This window comes from Hemitrygon akajei, chromosome 6, assembly GCF_048418815.1.
Source record: "Hemitrygon akajei chromosome 6, sHemAka1.3, whole genome shotgun sequence".
Lineage (NCBI taxonomy): Eukaryota > Metazoa > Chordata > Chondrichthyes > Myliobatiformes > Dasyatidae > Hemitrygon > Hemitrygon akajei.
In genome coordinates this window covers 158,417,151-158,442,295 of record NC_133129.1, presented here as the reverse complement: position 1 = coordinate 158,442,295, position 25,145 = coordinate 158,417,151, and the positions used below count along the sequence as shown (strand labels likewise).

Sequence of the window (25,145 nt, the reverse complement as noted above, 5' to 3'; positions counted from 1 at the left end):
AATCAGGTTTAATATCACTGGCATATGTCATGAAATTTACTGTTTTGTGGCAGTAGTACATTACAATACATAATAATAAAAAACTATAAGATTACAATAAATATACATAAAACTAAAATTAAATAAGTAGTGCTAAAAGAAAGCTTTAAAAAAACTGACATCATTGTCCATTCAGAAATCTGATGGTGGAGGGCTCCTGAGATGTTGAGTATATGTCTTCAGGCTCCTGTACCACCTCCGTGATGGAAGCAATGAGAAGTGGGCACATCCTGGGTGATGAGGCTCCTTAATGGTGACTGCCGCCTTCTTGAGGCATCACTTTTTGAAGATGTCCTGAATGCTAGGGAGGCTGGTGTCTGTGATAGATCTAGTTGAGTTTAAAAAGTTCTGCAGCTTTTAGCAATCCTGTGCAGTTGACTCTCCATATCAGTCGGTGATACAACCAGTTAGAAAGTTCTCCATGATATATCTGTAGAAATTTGCTTGAGTCTTTGGTTACGTGCCAATTATCCTTAAACTCCTATTGAAATATACCCACTGTCATGCCTTCTTTGTAAATTACATTACTATATTGGGCCCAGGATAGATCTTAAAAAAATGTTGTCACCCAGGAACTGGAAACTACCTATTCTTTCCACTTCTGATCCCTCAATGAGTACTGGAGTCTTCCTCAACCTCCTCTTCGTGAAGTCCACAATCAATTCCTTGGTCTTATTGATACTGAGTGCAAGGCTGGTGTTGTGACGACACCCGACCCACTGATCTATCTCACTCCTGTATGCCTCCTTGTCACCACTTGAAGTTCTGCTAACAATAGTTGTGTCATTGGCAAGTTTATAGATGGTATCTGAGCTGTGCCTAGCCACACAGTCATAGGTGTAAAAGGAATAAAGAAGTGGGCTAAGCTCGTCTCCTTGGGTGTGCCAGAGTCCATAAGACCATAAGGTATAGGAGCAGAAGTAGGTCATTCAGCCCATCGAGTCGCTCCACAAATCATGGGCTGATCGAGTTCTTCCAGTCATCCCTACTCCCCTGCATTCTGCCCATACACTTTGATGCCCTAGCTAATCAAGACCCTATCTATCTCTTAAATGCACCCAATGACTTGGTCTCCACAGCCGTTTGTGCCAACAAGTTCCACAGATTTTCCATCCTCTGACTAAAGTTATTTTATAACCATTTATAACAATTACAACACAGAAACAGGCCATCTCAGCCCTTCTAGTCCGTGCTAACTTTGCATCACTGTTTTAAATGGACATCCTTCAATTCAGACATTATGCCCTCCTGTCCTAGACTCCCCTACCATGGGAAATAACTTTGCAATATCTAATCTGTTCAGTCCTTTTAACATTCAGTTGTCGATTGTCAGCGGGGGAAATGTTATTTTGTATCTACACTGACTGTGTTCTCCCGGAGAGTCAGTCAAGGATCCAGTTGCAGAGGGAGGTACAGAGGTCCAGGGTTTGGAAATTGTTGATCAGAATTGAGAGTATGATTGTGTTGTATGCTGAGTTGTAATTAACAACCAGCTGCCTGAGGTAGGTATTACTATTGTCCAGGTGATCCAAGGTTGAGTGGAGAGCCAGTGAGATGGCATCTATTGTAGTGATTAGCAAATTGCAGTGGGTTCAGGTCCATCTTTTGACAAGAGTTGATTCTAGCCATGACCAACTTCTCAAACACTTCATCAGAATAGATGTGAGTGTCACAGGGCAATAGTCATTGAAGCAGCTCACCCCTGCTTTTCTCGGGAAATCGTATGATGTTCACCCTTTTGAAACAGATGGGAGCCTCCCACTACGGCAGTGAGAGATTGAAGATCTGCCAGACAGTTGGCACAGGTTTTCAATCACCTACCAAGTACACCATCAGGGCCATCAGATGCCTCGCAAGGGTTCACTCTCTTGAAAGATGTTCTGACGTCTGCCGCCGAGACAGAGATCGCAGGGTCACCAGATGCTGCAGGGATTCACATGGATGTAGTTTTATTCTCCCTTTGGAAGCATGCATAAAAAGTGTTGAACTCATCCAGGAGTGAAGCCTCTCAGTCATTACGTTTCACCTTGTAGGAAGTAATGGCCTGCAAACCCTGCCAGAGCTGATGTGCATCTGATCCTATCTCTAACTTCAATAAGAATTGCTTTTCATTCTTAAAGTAGCCAACTGTAGGTTGTATTTGTTCTTCTTGGTTAGTTCTAGATGACTGGGTTTGAATGCTACAGACCTAGCCCTCAGCAGACTATGAATCTTTTGGTTCATCCACTGATTTTCGTTTGGCTATATCCAGTATGTTCTCGAAGGTCCATACTCATCCTTACAGGTCTTTAAGTTGATGACAACTGTGATATATTTATTCAGATTCAAATATGAATCTCTGAATTTTGTCCAATCCACTGACTCAATATAGACCCGTATGCACTTCCTCTTGATCTTCACCACTAGTGCTGCAGGGTTTAGTCTCTGCCTATGCACCGGGAGTAGAAATACAGCTAGGTTATTGGACTTTCCAAAATATGTATGTGAGATGGTATATTAAGTGTTCTTGTTGGTTGTATAAGTGGTTAAATGTGATATGTTGGTGGTAGTTACTCAGAGAATTCTTCAAGCTGCCTTGGTTGAAATCACCCACCATGATAGGGACCAGCTGATCATAGTTCAGTACTCTATTCCAGTAAGGAGTAAAGTCAACGATAGTAAGATACTTTAGATGACCGTGAATGAATCTTGTATGACTCAAAACCTTAAATTTAGGAATAAAAAGGAAGTATATATAAGGTTTAGAAAGCTGAAATTAGACTGTGCCCTTGTGGAATATAAAGATAGCAGAAAAGTTCTCAAGCAGAGGATTCAGGAGGCCAAAAGAGGCCATGAAATGTCCTTGGCAATTAGAATCAAGGCGAATCCCAAGGCATTTTATACTTATACGTAAGTTATAGGTATTTTATTTTCTATTAAGAAAAAGAGGACAACTGAGGGGAGGGTAAATTGACCCAACATTAAGGGAGGGAATTTGTGCTTGGAGTCAGAGCATGTGACTGATGCATTAAATGAATATTTTTTGTATCAGTATTTACTGAGGAGAAGGAATTTGAGGATAGTCAAGGCAGAGTTGGGAAAATTATCCTAATATGCTGTGTTGTTTTGAGATTAAGGAGGAGGTAGTGTGGGTCTTCTGAAAACATTGAAGTGGATAAGTCCTCAGGACCTGATGGCATCTATCCTCCAGTATTGAGAGAAGCAAGTGAGGAGATTGTTGGGGCTTGGACAAAGATTTTTGTATCCTCACTAGCAACAAGTTTCAAGGAAGGAAATAGGAAGGACCCAGGTAATTATAGGCCAGTTAGTCTCACTTCAATGATAGGAAAGCTACAGGAGAGAATACTGAGAGATGGAGTCTATGTGCATTTGTAAAGATAGTCTGCTTAGGGACAGTCGGTATGACTTTGGGCAGGGTAGATCATACCTTACAAATGTGAATGGGTTTCTTAAATGACAAAGGAGCTTGATGAGGTTAAGGCAGTGGACATTATCCACATACACTTTAGTAAGGCATTTGATGAGTTTCCTCATGGAAGATTGATTCAGAAGATAATTTGTATACAACATTATGAGGGATATAGATACAGTAAATGCAAGTAGGCTTTTTCCACATGAGAACTGGAGGCCAAGGTTTAAGAGTGAAAGGTGATATGTGTAACGGAAACATGAGAGGGAACTTTTTCATTCGAAGGGCAGTGAGAATGTGGAACAAGTTAGCGGAAGTGATGGATGTGGTTTCGATTTCAACAGTTAAGATAAATTTGGACAGGTAGATTGATGGGAGGGCTATGGTCCGGGTGCAGCATGATGGAATGAGGCAGATTAATAATTCAGCACAGACTAGGTGGGCTGAAGGGCCTGTTTCTTGCTGTTGTGTTCTATGGCTTTATAAAGATGCACGAGATCCAGAGTGAATTACAAGTTTGGATTCAGAACTGGCTTGTCCGTGGCAGACAGAGAGAAGTGATGGAAGGCTGTTATTCTGGCTGGAGGTCCTTGAACAATGGTGTTGCACAAGAATTGGTGCTGGGATCATTGTTGTTTATTATATATATCAATGATTTGTATGAAAATGTAGATAGATGGATCAGCAAATTTGCGAATGACACCAACGTTGGTGGAGCTGCGGACAATGTAAAGGACTATGAAAGAAAACTGTGAGATATAGACCAATTATAAGATCTGGGCAAAGGAGAGGCAAATGGAGTTTAATTTGGGCAGGTGTGGGGAAGCCAAATAAGAGGCAGGATATTGAAGTACAAAAGGATTTTAGGATCCATGTCCATCATTCATTCAGTAACTTATGTAAGTAGATAGGTTGTTAATTAAGGCATATGGCAAGCTTGTCTTCATTGGTAGAGGTATTGAATATAAATGTAAGGAAGTAATGCTGAAGCTATATAAAACTTTAGTCAGACGGCACTTGGGATATTGCATACAGCCCTGAAATGTCCACTGTAGGAAGGATGTGGAGACTGTGCAAGATGCTGTCTGGATTAGAGAGCAAGAGCTATAATAAAAAGTTAGAGAGACTTGGGTTGTTCTTAGAGCATTGGAGGTTACGGGGATATCTGATAGTGTTTTTTTTTACTAATTACAAGAGGCTGGGCAGTCAAAATCTTTACCCTGGGGCAGAAATGTCAGGGGATATGCTTTTAAGGTTAAGTTTTAAAATGACATGAGGGGCAAGTTTTATTTAAAGCAGAGAGTGGTACGTGCCTGAAATATGTTACTTGGGTGGGAGTGGAATCAGGCAGCTTGGTGGAGTATTTGGATAGGCACATGAATATGAAGGCAAGAGAGAGATAGGAATGAAGCACAGGAGGGGTACATTTAGTATAAACTGGCATTAAGATCGACATAACTTTGCGGGCTAAGTGGCCCCTCCGGAGCTGGTCTGCTCTATTCATTTTTGTTGCCATTGATTACAGATTTTATTCATTCTATTAAGTATCCAAATGTTGTGCTTTAAACAGAATCAGAATCAGGTTTATTGTCACTGACATGAAATGTGTTGTTTTCTGGCAGCAGTAGAGTGCAATAAAACACTGAGTGTGTCTCTTCAGGCTTGGTTACCTCTCCTTCCTATGGTAGTAATGAGAAGAGGGCATGTCCGGGGTGGTGAGGCAGTACAAGCTTCACATTAAAATTCATCCCCTTTTGCTACCCTTTTTGTCAGTGAATGGTTGCCATGGATATGGAACCTATAAACAAACAACATTATACTTCCCATGAAGCTATCAATGGAAATGCTATAAATTGATATCTTGATGGAGACATGCAGATTATACCCTAATCTTGAGATCCATTACTGGAAACTATACTACGAACTGTCACTTTACTGTCCATAATGTCCAGATATGTATAACATGGATCTTTGCTGGCATCTTACAAACTGACAAAAAGGTTATCGAATGCTGGATAAAATCATTGACATCAGCTTTGACGCAGTCAGTAATACTATTCAGATAAGATCCTATCCGCTCAGGTACTTAGATCGTCTTCCACTATACCAAATGACTGAAAATTTCCCAAGCTTTAATTCACATTTTAATAAGTTTCATGAATGTGCCTTTACTATTAAGGTAATTAACAATTTCATGAAAAGAATCACACACTACAAAATCAAAGCAATTCCTATATTTTGCCGGTAGCACGAAAATGCTGATCGCAGTGATAGCTATCCCTGAAGATATACCAGGCTCAATACCATTGCTTTCCCCATTTCACTGTATTTAAAATCTAGTGGTGGCAATTGCATTTAAGGAATGCCATCAAGTTGGGTATGAAGCCAATCAATGTACGTATAGAATTTCAGTCAGCAAACTAGGAGGTAAAGTAGTACTAAAATCATACTTTAAATAAAAGATCAGAACCTAAGTACAAAATTAAGGAAGATGAAATATAATTTTAAAATTAGTTTTTAATAATGCAATGAGAGAACAAAACTACACACATAAGCTTAACTCTTTTTGTCAGCTAATTCTATCTGCACAATAGCTGTGTGGTAGCAGAGAGTCTCTGATGTTATCTTTCATAGTTCTGTGTTTAATTGAAATGTGGCACAAGAAACTGCTGCCATTTTGACATGGTATTGATAGTTTTGCCATCATTAAAGCTACAAATTCCAGGTCATTGTACCTAAAGTTATATTCTTTAACCAGCACCATGCCAAGTTTACAAAGAACACTAACAAAACAAATTTTGGAGACTCGAACTAAGAAATTCATCCTAATCAATAGTGCTAAAAGCATTCATGCCAATGCAATGAATTTTGGAGGCAAAGTACAGTAGACTGATGTTGCTATGATATACACTCAGTTGACATTTTATTAGGTACACCTGCTCCTTAATGCAAATACCTCATCAGCCAATCACATGGCAGCAATTTGATGGATAAAAGCATGTAGACATGATCAAAGACAGTAGTTGTTGTTTAGAGGAGTATTTCTTAATGCATAACACATCAAATGGATGGGCTAGGGCAACAGAAGACCAGGATCATACACTCAGTGGCCACTTTAGGTGCTATAGGAGATAGCTAATAAAATGGCCATTGATTGTATTTCTGTATAATGTTACAAACCAGAGTTAACTTTCTCCACATCTCCATTACCAACATCCTCACTAAACTTACTGCTAATGAAAGCAAAAAAAATCTACAAAAAGCAGAAATCTGTGATAAAGACAAGTGCTGTAAATACTCAGCAGGTCCAGCAATACATGTGCAGAGACATGTTGAGAAATTTCCCCACGCTTGATTCCAGCTAAAATATTGTTCGTAACTTACTCTTAATTCACGTGCATTTTAAATTTTTAGGTGAGAAGTTTAAAAAAAAACACTTCGGAGATGAGAGGAATGGACCTTCCAGTGTCTTCTCAATATTAACATCTACATCACGTTCTGCACTGACAAATGTCACGATTGCGCCAATACTCTGTGTCTAAGTTGTACGCACGTCTACCTTACGTAGAAGTACCCGTGCCAGTAAGCAGCAAGGGTTAGTCTACGCAGCGCTAGATCTTTGTAGCCGAAAACTGCGCTAAAAATAAACGGAGGAATCTCACCAAACTCCGAATCTCCCCCTTGAGAATGCGAATAAAACATCTTTTTTTTTGCTGAATAAAGGTTGCGTTCGCTTGGGTTCTTGGTATGCTTAGATTGCCCGCACGGTGGCAGTGGTGGCTTGATGTTCGTCCGCCAAAAAGCTCCCTGGCCGACGTCAAGGGCCAATACAATTGACCAATCAGTGCTAAAATGATGGGAGGTAATCGGGTAATGGCATTTTTCCCCATCAGGAGAGAGAGAAAGAGTAAGTAAAAAGAACTAAAGAGTGAAAGCAGACAGCTGCGCAAAGTGCATGTGGACCGAAGCATCCAAGATCATCCTGGATGTTAATCAATAAGTAAAGGACATGTGGGCTGGAATTTCATCCAGTTACACAGGAAACTCTTTCTGGTTTTAAAGGAGTGCGAGATTTGCATTTGAAACTCCCTAGGATTTCTCCAACCCGCCCCTTCCCTCCCCCTTCTCCCCTCCTCCCCGGGAAAACTAATTGACATTTTAAAGGTGTCAGCCAAACTGATGATGTTCAGAGGAGAGATTAACTTGTAGATGGCGGTCTGGGAGATGGTACAGTGACTCAAGAGCCGCAAAGGGAGGAGGGTGAAGTGGAAGGATAGAGCGTGGAATAAAACGAAAGGAAGAGATTTGGGAGGATCGCTCTGTGTCCTGATGGTGCCAAGATAAGGAGAATGAAAAGCGAGGAAGAACTGTCGGAAGGAGCTTGTTCTACAGCCGAAGGAGAGAGCAGAGGGGCGAAGGAAATCAGCGCCTGGGCTTGGATGCTGTGCTCTGCCGGTGGAATTGAGAAAGGAAGAAGAAAATGAAATTGAGGATTGCACCGGTCGATCTTATCTCTGATGTGAGATGAAAGAGAGCGCGAAGAAAAGGAGGAGAATTAAAGGGCCACGGGAACCGAGAAAAAGAAAAAAAAATCCTTACCGCACTGCTTTGTGATTGGAAAATATAATCAGCTCGTAGAGGAGGAAAGAAAGTTGTTCTGGGAGTAACGTATGTATATTTAAAGAAAAGCAAACAGAGGCTTGTTGGCGTTCAGACACGGGCAGCCGGGATATCACGCTAAAAGATTCCGATTCCTTGAGTGGAGAGGGGAATTCTAGTTGGGATGTGATGGCTCTTTGAGTTTGGGAAAAAGAGATGAATGCCGCTTTTTAAAGAGAGAATAGGCTGCACGGGAGAAGGAGAGAGGGGCCGATGGCCAGGGAAAGACGGAGTGAATGAAGAGACGTGCCTTTTGGATATTTCTGCGGAGCGGACGGGAATGCCATGCCGGAAATTGATTTGAAATTGCAGATGTGCATTTCTCTGCTGAGAGGGGAGGAGAGATTTGGGAACTAAAAGAGACGTGGAAACGGGAGCAAGGGAAATTAATCTGTGAGTTCGGCTCGATTTTTTTTCATTTAAATATACGTGCATTTATTTGTTTAGTCGAGTCAATTTATCCATCCAGCGACCGAGTAGTAAGGGGGTCTGGCAAAGCATATAAAAGGGGGTTAAATTTCCGTTTCCAAGCTTTTGTGCTTTGTTTAGGGTTGAGAGCTGAAGTAACGGATAGCCGGGCTTATTTTTCCTCTCTCCGGGAAACCGCCGGTTCGCTGCAGTTTCCTAATGAGCTGCAGATAATGAGACGGTCGGCTGTGCGGAACCCGCTTTTAACTCCCTTATCGCTGTCACTGCACACAGGCGCCAACGTGAAGCCCCTGTCATTTCATCCGCTGTGCCGTTTCAATGTGCGTTAATTATTTAAATTAAAGACTCGCAATCTTCGCCTTTCCTGTCAAGAACAAATAGTTGATAAGACTACACTTCTTTTCATAAGGAATTTCTAATTTTCACACCATTCTATGCGCAAGAATTTATACTGAAGGGAATTCAACACGAGTCTCCTCTGATATGAATTATTGCAAGGTGCTTGTCGGCATATCTGACGGGTGAACTGCGATAAAGGGTTGAATTCTAAAATAGCATTACACGCCCCAAGCCCTCCCACCACGCTTGAAGCTTTTTCTCATATGTTTAGATTAAAAATGTTGAATGTGGAGTTTTTCTTAACGCGCCTATTGTCAGTTGAGATACAATAGTTGCACTCAGTACGGTGTGATCATTGAACAATAATCCCATTATATTGATGCTCCCTGTTACATATCAGTAACCACCGTGTGTTCTCTTCCCGATTGCTTACGAATCCCAGTGCTAGATCAGTCTGGAAGATCCATTGAGAAGAAATTCTCATTAGAGGACTTCATTAATACTGGGCATGCTCATGCACTCTGGATGATTGAGAATGCATCAGCCATAGAGAAACTGTCCATTTTGTCTAAAGTCCCCAGCCAGAAATAATTATTTTGTGTTTTCACCGTTAAGGTGACAAATGAGGAAAATGAGCAACGCCAATAGTATTAGCCGCACATTTAGAAATATTTTATCTCCAACTTTTAAAGTTCTCAATGTTCTGATTGAGCATGGGTTTAACACTTTGTGGGCATGTAATGTGTCTATCCTAAACTGCGATTTGTAGCTATATTAAAGTATGTAAAAATAAGCTTGGATGTTGGTGAAATACTAGTCAGAAGTATTCATACTTCCCTTGGATTCCACAGCAATTCACTATTTTAATTATAATTTCATATTTTTAGTATGCTATTTAACAAAATAGTCAAAGTAATTAGATTTTATTGCACATTTTATTGTACTGAATCTAAAAGTTGATATTTCAATATAACATTATGTGCATTGGTACTGAAGTTTATTTGGATTCATTTTGCAAAGAAATTATTTTTACCTTAATATTCAATTCTTAAACATCTCAATTCCTAAAATCCAGTCTTTATCAAATTTAAAATTGAGATCATGTACAAAATTCTTAATGTCAATGTGAATATTCACTACTTCATAAAAATCTGCAAAAGCAGATTATAAGACAGATAGCAAGTACAAGGTCATAAAGAATCACTATTTTCCTTAATTATTCCTGGTATAATTTGGAAATGAAAGGCTTATTACAATCTATCTATTATTTGATTGGTTTATCTCCTATCTGTTAAGTTAGTTATCAGGGCCCTATTCAGACGTGTAATTAAAATCATTGTATTTTGGCTTCGAGGCTAATTAACCTAACTTCAGGTTATTTTGCACATGAGCTTCCAACACTATTGTGCAATTCATAGACTTAATCTAGTTTAACTATTTGTATTCTTTCCCTTATGGTGTTAATGTGTTCATCAGAATTTAAAAGTAGCATTTCAATGCTGTAAGAAATATGACCTATTTCTAGACTTCCTTGCTCTGCCATTGCAGAGTACAAATTAGAAAATGCTTTCAGCCATTTCAGTGGCTGTGACCAAGAAGGAATCCCGAAATGATGCATAATAACCACAGATCCAAAATTCAGCAGCTGAACTTAACCCTTTCTATTAATTGTATTCGCCCTGCACCCAATAGCTTTTTAAAAAGCAGCAAATTTAATAGATACCAATACCAGCCCAAGTAGAGGCTGCCATCATGGAGACTGTTTTGTTCAATTCTATTTTTTTTTAAAGCAAAATAACTTAATTTTAACTCTGTTTAGGATGCAAGTTTTATTTATTAATATAAAGGAAAATGTTAAACTTGAATTTTAATAATAATCAGCATGTTTATTATATTTCTCTGGATGATCTGGGGTGGGCATCTATGATTAAGATGTGCCATATTACCTTATTTAGCAATGAATAGAGAAGACATATCAACATAGAATCTTGATGGATTATAAATGATGTATTGAAATCCACAAACAAGGGGGGAATGGAGAGTGGATTGCATATTGATCAATGTTCACTTAAAAGTCTAGTGGGGTGACTATCTATGTGTTTTTCTAACAGTAGTTTGTGGCAGGTGTCTTGATTATTGGGCAATGCCAATAAATCCATGACTGAATTCAGGAGGGAATTCAAGAGAGAGGATATGGAACTTGCTATCACTTAGTACAGTTGGGATAAATAGCTCAGGTACATTTAAAGATAAGGTACACCATACTTTTTTTTAGGAGAAAATTAGCAGTGAAAAACACAAACCTTATACTTAATGAGGGAGGAATTTGGTATAGGAAAGTAATTGGATGCTGAAAATCTGAATTTTAAAATAGAAAATGGCAGGCATCATCTGTGGAGAGAAAAACAGTTAAACATTTCAAGTTGGTGACATTGCATTATTTCCGTTATTGGAAGTCATCTTTAGAATCGGCGTGGCTAACCCCTTGCTCCTTATGATCAATGAACTTTCCTTTACCGTGCGAATATGCAGTCATGTGATAGCACATCTCGAGTCTCGAACAATGGAGGCTCTGTGTTATATGAAGTGAATGCCAGAATGCTGTGTGTGTGTGTGTGTGTGTGTGTGTGAGACAACTTGCACTTTTCCAGTCTTATTAAAGGCAGCTTGATTAACAATTTATTGAGGCAAGATCTTGTGTGAATCATCAAACTGCAGTACTTTAGAATCAGTAGGTGGACATGAAATTAGCAGCAATAATGTTCACTGCCTTCTTGCAATTCAGATCTTTAAAAACAGCAAAGCACTCTTTGCACTCCATGGTGACAGCATTAATAACACAATCTTTGTTGATTTCTGATTCTGACCTGTTTGAGTGTGCTATGCTCCTCCTCTATTAGTCAGATTTCCTGTCTCGACTGTATAAATGTGTCCCAGTTCCATTTTGTTCATCTGACCTTGTGCTTTCTACCCTATCTTCATATTGGCACTTCCTAGTCTCACTTGCTCACAGTTCAGCAATGGCAATTGAACTAGTTAAAGTTTCCTGCCAACCAACCCTGCTGAGCTCAAGTAAGCAGAGTTTCCTAAGTGTAATGGATATGAAAAATCACTGGTCTGTTAAATGAATTTCCTTCAACTCAAGTAGTCTGGTTTGCCTCATCTGATTTCCAAAGCACATCTCCAAGTCCTGCTGTTCAGTTTAACCATTTCAGAAAAGTTTTAGTCCAAATTATTTCAAACTTCTGGCAAAAAAGATCAAAATTCCCAATGGACGGCACAGTGTAATTGAGAAAGTGCTGTGAGATAAATGTGATTTGAGTTTTGTAGATTTTGATCAATTTGAAGTTGAAAAAAAATTATGCCACCTTTTTTGTCAAGGTTGGCATTAATTAGTGGCAGGAAAAATCAGACTATAATTAAGTACTCTCTAAAACATCTATTTTCATAATTTTTCACTAATATAAGATAATCAGCCAGAAAAGCCTCAACTGTTATAGAAATGCCATCACAGAATAAATCACAGTAGAAAATTCCTTTAGTGTTATGAATATAACATTGCTAATATAATAGAGGAGGGATTAAAGGAAGCACCTAATGTCTAAATATGGGTAAAATAAACTAATCCTCAGGTTAGGATTTAGTCAAACAAAATACTAGAAATATATTAACTTTGTGGAAAGATGTTATCTTGTGGACTTATTAGTGAGAGTGTCAAGGGTTATGCGAAGAAGGCAGGAGACTGGGGTTGAGAGGGATAATAAATCAGCCATGATGGAATGGCGGAGCAGACTCAATCGGCCAAATGGCTTATTTGTGCTCCCATGTCTTATGGTCTTATGTTATTTTAGCAGCTGAACTTTTACTTTGAGAAAATCGTGTGTACCCTGACATTTTAATGTTATAAGTACCAATCATAATCATCCCTTGCAATAAAGATTGCTAGCACTTTAAATGTACTTCAAATGCAATTGAGTCATTGGGTGTATTTAAAGTGGAGTTTGATTGGTTCTTGATTTGTCAGAGCATCAAAGGTTATGGAGCAAAGACAGGAGAATAAGTTTGAGAGGGATACTAAATCAGCCATGATAGAACTTTGGAGGAGATTAGATGGGCTGAATGGCCTACTTCCCTCTGTGTTATGATCTTAAGAAGAACATGACTACAGAGTTCAACTCCGTGGTGACCACTGTTTGGGTTGCCTCTTGTTCATTGAAGAGCAATTATGTTGGTGATGTACCTGAAAACTGGAAGTATGCAGAATCAGCTGCACTGTTGAAATGGACGTCAATTATGTAGCTACCATTGTACCCAATATGCCTGCTATGTGGGATGGCGGCAGGAGAGACCTCTCTACCTGTCCAATGCAAAGGGATAAATAATTACTTTAGGGTGTTGCTGATTAATTTGTGCTGGACGGAAAACTACTTCTTTCCAGATTTTGTGCAGTTTTTGACATTAACCGAAGTGGAGTTGAAGGAGTGGAGATTTTGTGTCGTCATATCTGAGCAGATTGTTGCTCTTTGTGCTGCAGTGACCAGCCAGTTTAGATTACAGTTTAGATTAGATCACATAATTTAGATTATGTGGCAAATGAACTTGAAGGCAGGCATAGCAAGGAGACCTAATAGGATGGCAATATCATCTTGACTATTCCAATCAAAATGGTGGTGAGCTGCAGTCTCGTCGAGATCGTGGCTCAGACCTAATTGTTTTATTAGCAACTATTAGGTTGTGTTAGTTGTAAATGAAAGTTTCAGTGTATGTTTCAATGCCCAGGATATAAATAAATAAGTCAGAATCTATCAGAAGAGAGAAGCAGTAAGTCCCTAAGAGGCAAGCCATAAGTGTTCACGAAGCTGTCTCCCATATGTTGCCCAGTGAGGAGAAAGGCCTTTGGAGATAATGCCTCAGTAGGACAATCTGGGCAAAGATGAGCTACACCCTGCAGTCTCTGAGCTGGGTGAGAACCATGTTGTCAGTAGACTTTACATTCCTGGTGGGCATCGATTGTTATACATCTGTCTTTTTCCAGTCTGGAACAATTTGCAACTGCAATTTTTTTTAAAATATTGTGCTGAAGATTAAGACAGTCTAGACTCCAGGTGAGTGGAGTGTATTGTCATCTGCTTCATCACCGAGAAGCAGGGAGATTGAACACATGTGGTGCAGGATGCTTCTAACTGCACTTATAGCAGCATATTTGACTGCAGAGAAAAGCTGCATTGGCAAGACATCTCGCTTTCTAACTCTGCAGTTAGTCTGGAATGTACCCAATGCTACATTGGTCAGTGTTGTGCAATGTACTCTGGTGCGTTGCCTGTATTGATTGAAGAACTGGCAGTGCTTGCAAGCTTTGGGATATGGTTTTGGAGCCCAAAGAAGCAATAAGTATGTGAGACTGAGCAGGGCATTTGGAAGACTGACAGAAATTGTTAGTGTGTGATGCGCTGAGTCAAACGTAAGCGTAGTGATCCAGTGCTAAAGAATATTATCTGATGATCCATTCTCAATTTTTGACCACCATTGTTAGGTTACTGAGCTTTTCTTGGGCAGGATTCTCTCTTACAGAGCCCTGAACTACTCTCTCCTACTGCCACATTAGTATCTGCTTGGACAGCTCCTTGGTCTGCCAGATTAGAGGAACTCTCTTGTCTTGTTCATTTCACCTAACAAATGCAACACCAAAATATACAGGTGACTGTTCTCACCTGCGTTTGCCTTTTTTGAAGCAAAGTCCTCAGGAATTACTTAAGCCACTGGTTCTAATCCCAATGCTCCTTTCCAGTTGGAGATGTACCTGCATTTAACCACAGCAAGATAGTTAAACAAATCAGAGGCACTCACAAAACTGATGTTATAAAGTAATCTATTGAGTGGTCATTGCTGACTGATCACGAAATTTTGCAAATCTACCACACACCAAATGCAACATAGTTATTGCTTATTATTACTATTATTATTTATATCTTGTATTTGCACAGTTTATGTCTTTTGTGCACTGGTTGAACGTTCAAGATGGTGCGTTCTTTCATTAATTCTATTATACATTTATTGAGTATGCCCACAGGAAAATGAATCCCAGGTTTGTATATGGTGACATGTATGTACTTGGATAATAAATCTACTTTGAACAGTTATTTCATCTGTAGCCTGCATCAGATAACATGAGCTAATAACCCATTGCAATGCCCCTTGCTTTTTGCCACCATTCAGAGGAGCTCCTTTCATCCAACTGCAGGTCTCTTCACTTGAACTGAAGCAATGAAAGATTTGATTCTTGGTGATTAAATGTAAGACTTCTAAACAGACTTTAGTCTACTTGTGAAGTAGAGTACTATTTTTACTGTCAGAGTGCATTAGACCTGAATAAAATCTAATAATAAAACTCCATGAGGAAGAACGTGAGCATGCACAGTTGCATAAAGACCATCAGTCTCCAGCTAATCACTTCCAATTTGCTGTTAATACTCTGCATTGAAGGAGAGGGATCAAAAGCGTCTGAGCTTGATTTTGTAGCATTGACATAAGACCCAGTGTAATTCTTAATGGATTTGAATTCTGATTGATAACTCTAGTATGAATTTAGAAAGTACGAGTTTTCCATCATAAGAGGTGAGGAAAATTTTAAATATCTGAAAGCCATCCGGTAATACTTTGTATTCACAACAGTGCTCTGTGAAACGGAAAACATCTTCAGAATTTTTGTACAGTAATGCTGAAGTTGCTGTTGATGATTCAGCAAGACCCCACAACTTTTATTTCACAATAAAGCAAAGATTTTCAACAATAGTATTCCTTTTTTTTGAGTGAGATTTTATTGGCATTTTCAAGTTATAATGACTGCTTAGTAAACTAATTGGTCCCAAATATTTTAACTTCATATATCCTATTGTAATGCAAATGTTTCCAAATATACTTAAAAGTAATATTTTGTATTTTCAGCAATTCCATAAGACATAGGAGCAGAATAAGACCATTCAGTCTATCGAGTCTGCTCAGCCATTCCATCATGGCTGATCCCGGATCCCACTCAACCCCATACACTTGCCTTCTCACCATATCCTTCGATGCCCTGACTGATCATGAAACAATCAGCTTCTGCCTTAAATATACACAAGGTCTTGGCCTCTGCTGTAGTCTGTGACAGGGCATTCCACAGATTCACTACTCTCTGGCAAAAAAAAAATTCTTCCTTACCTCTGTTCTAAAGGTCGCCCCCAAATTTTGAGGCTGTGCGCTCTAGCTCTGGATACTCCCACCACAGGAAACATCCTCTCCACATCCACCCTATCAAGTCCTTTCAACATTTGGTAAGTTGCAATGAGATTCCCACACATTCTTCTAAATTCCAGTGAGGAGGCCCAAACGTGCCAGAGGCTCATCATATATTAAACCCTTTCATTCCCTGAATCAGCCTCACAAACCTCCTCTGGACTCTCTCCAAGAGTTACACATCCTTCCTGTGATATGGGGCCCAAAGCTGTTGACAATACTCCAAAAGCGGCCCGACTAGTGCCTTATAAAGGGTCCGCATTATTCCTTTGTTTTTATATTCTATTCCCCTAGAAATAAATGCAGCATTGTATTTACATTCTTTACCACAGACTCAACCTCTAAATTAACCTTCTGAGACTCTACCATGAGGATTCCCAAGTCCCTCTACACCTCTGATGTTTGAACTTTCTCCCCATTTAGATAACAGTCCACATTATTGTTCCTTTTACCAAAATGCATTATCATACATTTCCCAATACTTTAATCCATCTGCCAGTTTTTTGACCATTTTTCCAATTTGTCTAGGTTCTCAGCGCTACCCTCCACCTATCTTGTGTTCCATTCGTTACTGAACAGACATTTTAATGGTCAATGGGACTAGCGGAATAAATTTCAGCATAGACTAGAAGGGCCAAATGACCTGTTTTCTGTGCTGTAGTGTTCTATAGTTAAGGAAGTAAATTAAAATTTGTGCATTTTTGCATCTCAGAACATATAGAACAGTACAGTACAATACAGGCCTTTCAGCCCACACTATTGTGCCAACCCTTTAACCTACTTCAAGATTAATCTAACCTTTCCCTTCCACACACCCCTCCATTTTTCTTTCATCCGTGTGCCTGAAAAGATGTTAGAGTAAGGAACTATCCACCCATCTAGTTGCACACTACACCTACAGGAACATTTCAAAGTACAGTGGAGGATTTCAACATGATATCGTAGCCAATCGTTCTCTCTTCAATCAACTAAAACAAAATCATACCTCTCTGGTGCTTGTGAAAGCTTTCTCATTCAAATTAGCTGCTATATTTTCAAAAATTGCTGCTATATTTTGAAAGTAGCCATTTTAAATGCATGTCATTTGGTAGTTGTAATGTTATCGGTGAGATTGTATTTGTCATTGGCTATTGAATCAACTTGGTGACATCACGCTGCTGAAATCCTGTTGGAAAGAAGGAAGATATTGCCAAAAAGATTTCAAGTTTAAGATCAACTGTTGCTTTATTGAAGTACAAGTTGTAGGAAATCTTGTGTCAACTGTTAGTTTTCATTAACCCATCTCAGTCTTAATTCCCTTTAATTAATGAGGGATGTATTTGCATTGACATACTTCCAGAGTAGGTTCAGTGGGTTGATTCCTGGAGTGAAGGTTGAACATTAGACCTCCGCTTACTGGAATTTTGAAGAATGAGAGGTGATCTAATGGAAACAGATAAAGTTCAAAGGGAGTTTGACCGGGTAGTGGCTGTGAGGATGTGAGAGCAACATAGAACTGAAGAGTTCAAACTATCCATTTATGACAGAGATAAAACAGAATCTCTTTTCTCAGAGGGCTGCAAAATTATCGAATTCTCTCCCCCAGAAATCTGTGGAGGCCACACTGTTGCACATATTCAGAGCTGAGATACTTTAAATCCTTTGAACATGGAGTTAAGAAGAGACAGGGAAGTATCCAACATCATTTTGGCCGTAATGTTACTGGATGATGAAGTCGGCTTGAGGGACCATAGCATCATTCTGCTTTTATTTCTGATGTTCATATGTGACTGCAAAATTTGGGCCAAACCTGTCTGATCATTAATATAAACTCAAGCCAACGGGAATAACTATCGAAGGAGGCTCTGGCAGCGATGGAAGTCACCTTCTGCCAACACTGAGCAGAAAATTGCAGTGATTAGCTTATGTACATTGGCCAAGGTTATACACACTCTAGTTGAAAGATTATTGCATAATCTGATTATTCTGTCACCACACTAAAATTAATGTGCACTACTAACCAAGATATTTTCTCAAATGTTGTGTGTAATATAACTGGCATGAGATTTTAATTCTGCCGTTTCATCAGTTACGTGGAACAAGCCATGTTCCAACTGTACACTGACTGGTGTCTCTCTTATCCCTTCTCTTCACCTGCCCATCACCTTCCTCTGGTGTTACTCCTCCTTTCTTCCATGGTACACTACCCTCTCCTATCAGATTCCTTCTTTAGTCCTGTACCTCTGTCACCTGTCACTTCCCAGCTTCTTAATTCATTCTCCCCCCCCACCCCCCACAACTCTCCTGCTCACTTTTTCCCGCATCTGATTCTATCTACAACTTTTCCTCTGCCCCATCTTTTTATTCTGTTTTCTTCCTTATTCCTTTCCATTCCTGATAACAGGGCTTGGTCCAAAATGTCAATTGTTTATACCTCTTTATATCTCTCCATGGATGCTGCCAAGTGGGTGTCATTTCTGCTCAGTTCCTCCATCACTGTGTGTGTGTGTGTGCGTGCGTGCGTGCGTGCGTGCGTGCGTGCGTGCGTCTGTCTCCAGGTTTCCAGCATCTGCTGAATCTTGTCTGTTCAAGATTTTAATTATAGCATTTTTTAATACATTCTCTTAATAAATAATGAATGATGCAAATATAATGTCTAGTGACGTAAGTGAGTATAGATTCCAGAAAAGGCTAATAATGGCATAATGGCAAGGAATAGAGTATTCAAACAGGTATGACACCAGGTAACGTGAACTTCCAAATATTAGAGTACAAGACATAGAGCTGCTGAGCAATTAGTGTTGCAGACCCCTGCAGCAAAATCTAGATGGTTCATGCCCAGTTTAGACTTTCATGTCAGTGTGAGCACTTTGGAACAATGGATTGCTAAGTTCAAAGTTGCCTTGTACTTACCCAGTTGTAATGGAATTAGTTTTTGATACTGCCACCTAGATATTGGAGGAAATTAGGGCTACTTTAAGTGTGGAATAAATGAACTCAGCTGTGTGTAACACGCTGTAAGGTTTCACTGCTAATGTAGTGGCCACTCTGTAATATTCCACCGCTAAGGTAAGGGTTTCTCTGTAGCAGCAATGTTTTGGTTATGACTAGAGATAATTGAGGCCTTTGGAATGTATGTTAGCCAATGAGAGGCGTGTTGTTCTTTCCTGTGGGTCTGGGAGCAGGGATTTTGCGGCTGTTTGTCAGCGAGAGATGAAGAGTGAAGACGCGAATGGAAGGAGTTGGTACACTGCCGGACGGAGTAGACTCAGAGTGAGGGTCTCAGTGACGCTCGGAGGAGGTCGATGGGGTCGAATGAATAATTCCGTGAGCTCCATCGTGCATATCAGACTGTTTCACTAAAATGGGCCCTTTTTCTTTTTGTTTTCTTTACTATCCCTATAGTCAGATTAATTCCATCATTTAATTGCATACGGTGTACTGTCTGATATTTTGCAGTTCGGGTTTGTAACCGGGCAACACATCATGCAGCATCCACACAAATGAGATTTCTCAGTTTGGCTGGGCCAGAGGCTGTCTTACCCTAGGCAAACGTATGCTGGCCGAACCTCGGTTACAGTTATGGGGATATCATTCTGGGATTGATTTTGTTGGATGCTGTGTGTTTGCCCTGCGTATTGAACCAGTAGGTTATGTATTTAAGTCTGTATGGGATGGATGCTGCCGGGGTGGAGCGGTGGCGTGCCTCCGTGGGGTTACCGGTAACTAATGCGTGCGTGTTGAGTGGGGTGCATATTCATACCCCGGATGAACTGTGAATTCAATTTTTGAGTACTGTTAAAGATTTCTGGCAAAGTTGAGGTTGTAGCACAGAGGCTTGATAAAATAGCGGGCTCAGATCTTGTTTTAGTTCAGATTAGCGCTGACGTAACAGGGTAGAACTGCCACTTCTACCAGTGCCTCAGGTGAGGCGGGGCCATTGTCTGCCCATACTGTCAGGGAGGAGGGGAATGTAGCGGAGTGGGCCGAGTCCCAGTAGAGCTTCCCATAGTTGGGGGCAGAGACTTCAAAGATAGGATTCTATCATTTCTGAGGAGTGAGGGGAAGGAGTGGTTGGATTTGGAATGTCTAATTAGTCCCTGCTCCCCAGTGAAAAGTGACAATTCTGAGGTAGTATCTGCCCTTGCTTCTCTGGCGAGTAAATGCCCAGGTTCAAAGTCCCAGCTATGGTAGGCTCTGCCTGTTTTCTGGAATAAAACCCATCCCTAAAGGAGAAGAGGAGTATGAGACTTGGGCGGAGTAGACCTCTCAGTTGTTAGATGAGTGGCAGTGCCTTGATGATGTAAAGCAACAGGATTGGTTGAAAGTTTGAGTGGGCGGGCTGCTGATATGGTGGGTGCTGTGAAGACATGCCAACTCTTAGCCAACACTGTCGATTAACTGACAAGTTTGATGTGGGTTGTTCCAAGAGCGCTCGTCACATTATCCAGGTGACTGAGGATACCCCATTCTGCAGGGGCCAGTCAGGCTTTCTCTGAAGTGGAAGACGTTTGGCAGCATTTGTGTAAGTTGAAGGAAGCTGGAATCATCACTGAGTCCAGAAGCCCTTATAAATACCCAAAAGAAATGGCCCAAAAGAAGAATGGGAAGATACGGATGTGCATGGACTATAGGACTCTGACCAGTATACAGTCCCGAATCGAGAATCAAGGACACGCTGGCCTGTCTGAGTGGTACGAAGTGGTTCAGTGTGCTGGACTTGAGGAGTGGATATTACCAGATCCTCATGAGTGAGGCCAACAAAAAGAAGATGGTGTCTATATGTCTCCTGGGATTCTTTCAGTTTGAAAGGATGCCCCAGGGCATATCGGGAGCCTCTGCATCCTTCCAGCAGTTCATGGAGAAGACAGAGGGGGATTTGAACTTGCTTGAGGTATTGATGTAACTGGATGCCCTCATAGTGTTTGGATCCACCTTGGTGGACCATGAAGCGAGGCTACTGAAGGTGCTGGGTCACCTGAAAGCTGAAGGGTTAAAACTTTCCCTGGACAAGTGCCAGTTGTGCAAAACATCTGTTAGCTATGTTGAGCACGTACACTCACGGGATGGAATAGCTAAGACAGAGCTGGTGACCGCTTGGCCAAGACCCCAGACTGTGAGTGTTCTGTGCTCGTTCTTCAGGTTCTGTGGTTATCAGAGGTTCATGAAGGGCTATACAAAAGTAAGTCACCCATTGCATCAGTTTCTGTGTGGTTACCCTCCCTTGGGGAAGAAAGGGAGGGAGAAAAAGGACAGGAGGGTGGAGAGTATCTTAGCCCATTGGAGCTCTTTGGATCGAGGTGGGATGCAAAATGTGAAGAGGCTTTTCAATCATTGAAGGAGCTGCTGACCCAGGTGCTGGTGCTGGCTTTTGTAGACCCCCAGTTGCCTTACATACCGCATGCTGATGCCAGCCAAAAGGTTTAGAGGGGGGGCCCTGTATCAAGATCAGGGCACTGGCTGAGACCCATTGCATTTGTCAGCTGGAGTCTGTCACCCTCCGTGGAAAAACTATCCCACACACACGTTGGAATTTCTGGCGTTGAAATGGGCGGTGGTAGATAAGCTGAGTGACTACCTCTACTGGACCAAGTTTGAGGTGAGAACAGACAACATCCCCCTAATTTATACCCTGACCTCAGCGAAATTGAATGCCAAGGGCCATTGGTGGTTGGCGGTGTTGTCTGCCTATGATTTCAGCCTGAAGTACCGGCTGGAAAGCCAGAACATTGATACTGATGCTTTGGTCCCACTGGGCGCATGAGGGACTGGACAGGGACGAGGAGTAGGAGAGCATTTCTGCCCCTGGGTTGAAGGCCATGTGTCAGTTTGCCATCACCATGAAGGCAAAGGAAAAACGAGGGGCAGGATGAAACGGTGGATCAATTGGGAGCTTCTGATGATGCCATCCCCCAGGCTCACTGTAACCTGACTGCTCTGAAGACAAATCAGCTGCTGGAATTGAATTCTGGAGAAGTGGCAGCTGCTCAGCGAGTCGTTAGTACCGTTTGGTCAGCGGTCGAAAAGGGAGACCTGCTCAGGTGAAGAAGGCGAAACACATGGCGGTGCCTTCATTACTGTGAGAATAGCCTCGGTTGGAGGAGCGGAACCAGATCTCGTACAGGGTCATGTCATCCCTGGACCGACCTCAGTGTTGCCAGTTGGTTCTGCCGGAGAGGTATCGGAGGATTGTGTTGAAGTCACTTCATGATGATTCTGGACATTTGAGGGTGGAAAAGTCCTATGGATTGCTCAGAGACCGGCTTTACTGCCCCCGGATGAAGACAGAGGTTGAAGAATACTGCAAGTCGTGCATTTGATGGATACGCCGGAAGCTGCTGCCTACATGGGCAGCTCCCTTGTCCCACTTGCAGAATGTGGGCCCTGGACCTGGTGTGTATGGATTTCCTGTCAGTAGAACCCGATGCCAGCAACACGGCGAATGTCTTAGCCATCACAGACCACTACACCAGATATGCTCAGCCTTTTCCTACCAAAGCCCACAGGGCATCCACAGTGGCCTAAGTGTTATGGGAGAAGTATTTCATTTATAATGGCCTTCCCAGGCATGTACATAGTGATCAGGGACGGGATTTCGAGAGCAGGCTCATCCGTGAGCTACTGGGTATGCATAGGGTCAAAAACTTGAAGACCACACCCTCACCTGCAGGGTGATCCCCAGCCCTAGAGTTTTAATCAAACCTTGCTAGACATGCTTGGGACCCTGGAAATCAGTAAGAAGAGCAAGTGGAGTCAATATATTGGGCATCTGTTTCACTGTTACAACTGTACTCGAAATGAAGCTACTGGGTATTCACCATATTACCTGATGTTTGGGCGCGAGGCAAGGTTGCCCGTTGACCTTTGATTTGCGAGTGACGAGGGGGACTTACCGCTGAAGACTTATCTGAAGTATGTGTCTGACATGAGCAAAGAGCTGAAAAGGGCTTCTGAATTAGCTGGGGTCGCGGCTGCCAAGCAGAATCAAGGAAGTAAGAGGATGTATGATCAAAAGATGAGGTTCTCCCAACTCCTGCCGGGAGACTGGGTCCTCATAAGGAATTTGGGGCTATCTGGGAAACATAAGTTGGTGGACTGGTGGGTGGCTAAGCCCTATGTGATGGAGAGTCAGATGCCAAACCTGCCAGTTTTCTGGGTGAAGCCAGAGGATGGGAATGACCATGACAGGATTCTCCATCAGAACCACCTGCTGCCCTGGGACAAGAAGTGCAGGTAGGCCCAGAGCCCAACTTGGAGCCTACACCTTGTAAGAGGACTCTGCGGAAACATGGGGCGACTGCAGGACCCACAGCAGGCGAGATTATGCTGGTCTCCACTCCTGAGAGTGATACTGATTTGGTGGATGAGAACCTGGATGTGTGGTGTATGTTGCCTTTTGCTAACTCCCCATTGATTGAGGAAGAGACTTCCAGCCCTTACCCCGCTGAGTCAAGTGAAGTGTGGGGGTGACAGCCTGGGTTGCAGTGGGACCCTGTAAGGGATGAGGTGGCGCTTGGCCACGGGACAGGTCATGTGTGATAGGTTGGGGGGAGGCCTTGCCAGGTAGGCCAGAAGTCTCCCCAGTAGTGTCTGAACCTGAAGAGTTAGGTGAGGGGGTGCAGAGGTCTCATAGGATTAGGAGACCACCAGATAGGCTGGCCCACGTGGCACCGGGAGAACAGTGTGTGATTTATAAACTTCAATAGTCTAACCTCATACGGTGTACTATCTAATATTTTGTGGTTCAGATTTGTAACCGGGCAACACATCATGCAGCATCCAAACAAACGAGATTTCTCAGTTTGGCTGGGCCAGAGGTTGTCTTGCCCTAGACAAACGTATGCTGGCCGAACCTCAGGGTTACATGTGATTTACATAGAAGTTATTGTAAGGCTAATCATTAAAATAATAAGATGAATTGCATGTATGACTGATTCTAAATTTCGTACGTTAGTGGTTTTATAGAGTTTTCAGTGGTATCTATATTGGAATATATAGCTGAGATTTGAAATCAGAAGGAAATGTCTTCATTTGAAGTAAAATAAATCTTAGGAATTCTCAGCCATGAGGACACACAGTTGTATATATCCTAGACAAGGGTCATTAGATTTGTGGACTTTTAAGAGTACAAAGAGGTTTGCAATCAGTACAGGATTGTGGCTGTATACCCACTATTGCAAGTGATTTTGTCCGAAGAGATGGTGTAAAACGAGGGGTTCAGTTTTCTGAGAACTTGGGATCATATCTGAGCTATGGGAAGCCTGTTCTGATCTCACAGGCTATTTCCCCAACAGGAATGGAACTACTCTCCACACACTATGATTTGATCAAGGTTTTGAGGTGGGTGTAAACCAGATTGGCAGTTGGAGCTTGCGAAGAGACACAAGAGGGAAAGAAGAATAATGTGAAAGTGGAAGTTAGAAATGTATTAAACAAAATGAGTAGGCAGCAGAAGCAAAGGAAAACAGGGAAAAAAAAATCATGAACGCCAGATTTAATGGCACTGTATTGAAATGCATACTGCTGCAGTAATTAGGGAGTGAAATGGCATGTTGATCTTTTATTTGCAAAAAGATTTGAGCTTATAGGTAATAATATCTTGTTATGATTATTTAGGACCTGAGTGGGACCACATTGGAGTTTAATTTTGGATTCCATGCCTGAACAGTCTATTTTGCTGTTTAAATAGAGTGCTGCACAAGGTCCATTACCAAGGTCCCCAGCATCCAAGCCAGACTTTCTTCCCGCTACGATCACCAAGGAAAAGGTACAAAAATCTTGGATCCCGCATCACCAGGTTTAGGAACAGTTATTACCCTAGGACCATCAGGCTCTTGAACCGGCATGGATAACTTCATTCCTCATTACTCTGAATTAATTCTATGATCTACAGATTCACTTTCAAGGAATCTTTATAGCTCATGCTCTCAGTACTATTTTTATTTGCACCGTTTGCCTTTTTGCACCTTGTGCATTGGTGTTTGTCAGTCTTTGTCTGTTTATGCATAGGTTTTTT

The 25,145-nt window shown here is 41.4% G+C and overlaps 1 protein-coding gene across 15 annotated transcripts in view; it reads left to right on the top strand.

Moving 5' to 3' along the window:
- The window catches only part of LOC140729646 (leucine-rich repeat-containing protein 4C-like), a 1,048,826-nt gene that overhangs the window by 928,733 nt on the left and 94,948 nt on the right, over positions 1-25,145 (top strand). Inside the window, exon 1 of one of the 15 annotated variants that reach the window (XM_073049662.1) lies at positions 7,350-8,116. The exons of 13 other annotated variants lie outside the window; for them this stretch is intronic. The gene's annotated coding sequence lies outside the window, so the exon portion shown is untranslated. Of the gene's footprint in view, positions 1-7,349; positions 8,501-25,145 lie in introns of those variants that run through there. One more of the 15 variants, XM_073049660.1, reaches the window with a different exon arrangement.